The sequence below is a fragment of the Nannospalax galili genome, unplaced genomic scaffold (genome assembly GCF_000622305.1).
Source record: "Nannospalax galili isolate Female #2095 unplaced genomic scaffold, S.galili_v1.0 scaffold3181, whole genome shotgun sequence".
Classification (NCBI taxonomy): domain Eukaryota; kingdom Metazoa; phylum Chordata; class Mammalia; order Rodentia; family Spalacidae; genus Nannospalax; species Nannospalax galili.
In genome coordinates this window covers 66,386-69,405 of record NW_008345285.1, presented here as the reverse complement: position 1 = coordinate 69,405, position 3,020 = coordinate 66,386, and the positions used below count along the sequence as shown (strand labels likewise).

Genomic DNA, 3,020 nt, shown 5'->3' with positions numbered 1-3,020 from the left:
TCATTTTACAATATGCTGTTTCCTACATGTCTAATGCGACTAACACTTACATGTTTGCACATCTGTCCTTAATCTCTATGTATCTGATGATTACTAGTCACAGTCAGTTACACTCGGATCCTTGGCACCTGAGTATGGATATAAAGTCATCAGGTAGATTTCAATGGTAATGTTTATCACCTCTACTAATTAACATGAAGTAAAATTTTATGTTTCCTCCTCAAATATGTCTTTTTAAAAAATTTGGGTCTTTTTTTGTGTGTATATCATACAAAACATCCCAAATAATCTTATTCATCTATATACCCACTTCCCAAATGGCACTCTCCCATAGCCTCCCCCTACCCCACTGGAGCCCATATACTGTCATCCCTGTTACTGTCCACTGTGTTGTTGGCGCCTGCATGTATGTAAGTACATCCATGTCCTGCAAAGCCTACAGAGGTCAGAAGAGGGCGTTGGATTCCTCTGGAACTGGAGTTACAGACAGTTGTTAGCCACCATGTGGGTGCTGGAAATTGAACCCGAGTCTTCTACAAGAACAGCCAGTGCTCCTAACTGTCTAGCCATCCCTCCAGCCCCCACAATAAGCTTTTTATTTTAATTACTTTGGATGACATTATGATTTCCTTAAGAGTTCCCCAACGCTGATACTGAATATGAAATCAAATAACAAATATTATTAAATATTTTGAAAACATACACTCCAGATTAGTCACAATTAAATGGCCTCATAAAGTAGTTTGGTATACTGATTGCACAAGATTGTCAAAGACTTAGATGTTTATTGAATGTTTATTGAATCTGATGATTTAGATATAGATGTCAAAGACTTCATTCTGCTTTTATTGCACCATGTACAATAAAGATATTCATTACCTTACATAATTGGAAGTTCATATGGATTGTGTTCTAGGCAGTTTCAAGTCTAGAAGGATCCAAATACTTCCCATTTGTTTCTTTTGTTCTCTTCTATGGGCTAAGAAAATAATTCCCCTTATGGTAGCAGTTTATAATACCTGCTTCTTTGTTCATATTCCATAGCAGGGAGAAGATCTTTGTACTATGATGTTCATCTGTAAGTTGATTGTGGTTAGGCTACAGTTAATGGGCACATTTCTGAAATAATATAATCACTGGGATTATTAGAAGTTGTAATCCTCTCAAATCAATGATACAAATTGGGGAATGTGCTGTAAATGAATGTTGGAATGCCGGTCATACCATTCGCTACAGAAACTTGTTTGTTCTAACTAGTTTGATTGTTTACTTTTTATTTTTATTTATTTATTTTTTGGCCCTTTTGAGACACGGTTTCCCTGTAGCCCCAGCTGGCCTGGAACTCACTATGTAGACCAGGCCGGCCTTGAACTCACAGAGACCTGCCTGCCTCTGCCTTCTGAGTGCTGAGACTAAGGGCATTCCCCCTGGCACCCAGCTTCCTTAATTCTTTTTTAAACTGACACTTTGGATATATAATTCTGCATTGGAAAAATTTAAATGTTGTTCCATTTCCTTATTTCTAGACTTAACTTCTGTTGTTGGTCTTTTCAGTCTAGCAACCTGTAGCTTTCTTTCTCTTCTGGGAATTTTCTGGAATTGTAACTGGAATTTTTAGGGCAGAAGTCCAGTTAAAGAGATGAGTAATGGTGAAAAGCAGAGAAGAGATCTAGTCATTGTACCTGCCGTGGAAGAACAGATAAAGGAGTCCAGTGGTCCCTGAGTCTTGACTTATGGGTGCTGACATGATGGTTAGGTTTAATTAGAGGGCAAGAGGTAGTCTGATTAAGCAGTTCTGATTAAGGTGTGGTCCTGCCCATCATTGTTTCAGATGTTGTTCTACTGGTGGTTGGATAAATCTTTCATCCATTAATCCATTCTCATTTTCTGAGAGGACCACTCAGGTTCCTACAAGATGATTGCTTCAGTTTCACGGTACAGCCTCACCCTCATGGGTAATTGCCTTTATCTTATAGGTGAGGGGTTTGTCTGTCCTGCACTGTAACACTCCTTTTGAAATCCAGGGTGATTGTAGGTTTAGGAGAATGACTTATCATTTCCCTCAGTCTGATAGGGAGGGATAAGATAGATTAGATTAGCAGATTCAAGCAGGAATCTGAGCTAAAGCAAAGGAGATAGACACAGAACACAGGTGGAGATGTTAGTCTTTCATCGTGCTCTTAGTTTGTGGACCCATGAGGAGCCCATTTTAGTAAAGGCATCTTTTTCTAAGTGTCTGTTTCAGAATTGCTGTTTGAATTTCTCCTTTCCTTTTGTTCTTTCTTCTTGGACCTCTGCTACTGATATGCTATCCTTCCAGTCCACAGTTTCTCTGATTTCTATTTCTGTTTTGCTCATTTTAGAGAGGTCCCTTCAGCCTCTTCCTCTATCATCCTACTGAATTATTTCTTCTGTCATAACTTTGTTTTCCAAATTTTATCGTTCTAGTGCATCTTGTTGGGCCTCATACACCTCCTCCATGAATACAGTATTTCCTTCTTTTAAAGACTTAAGACTAGTAATTTTTCACCAGCATGGGTTTTCTTTCATTTGTTTTTCTAATTTTTCTTTTAGTTTGCTTCTCCTCTCTCCCTTGCTTTTGTTATTTTTTTGGTGTTAGGATGCTTTGTTTCGTTACCTGATAATTGTTAGCCGTTCATGCTTTAAAGATTGTAGTGTCCCAGAACTAGATTCTCTGAGCTCCTTGAATATAATCTTCATGACCTTTTGTTGGAGAATTTGTCCATCTGTTTCTGACCACACTGACTAAGCTAAGAAACCGAAAGATTCTGTAAGGAATTGTGGGTGCTTACTGCTTCTTACTTTTTGCCCTAGTCATCATTATTTTAGCCTGTGCATCTTAAAACATGATTGTTCCTACTTTGGTGGTAATGCCATCATGGAGTGATCTGGCTGTGGATCTTTAGTATTCAAGGTGAACTCAGGTTTAGGACAAAGCCTTTTTGGAGTCTGGAACAGGATGGAAAAACTGATAATAAAATGCTTCAGCCTTGAAGGGG

At 38.5% G+C, this 3,020-nt stretch overlaps 1 protein-coding gene across 1 annotated transcript in view; it reads left to right on the top strand.

The window, feature by feature from the left end:
• LOC103740770 (lysine-specific demethylase 6A-like) overlaps nt 1–3,020 on the top strand; it is a 145,080-nt gene that overhangs the window by 81,496 nt on the left and 60,564 nt on the right. The gene's annotated exons all lie outside the window — the stretch shown is intronic.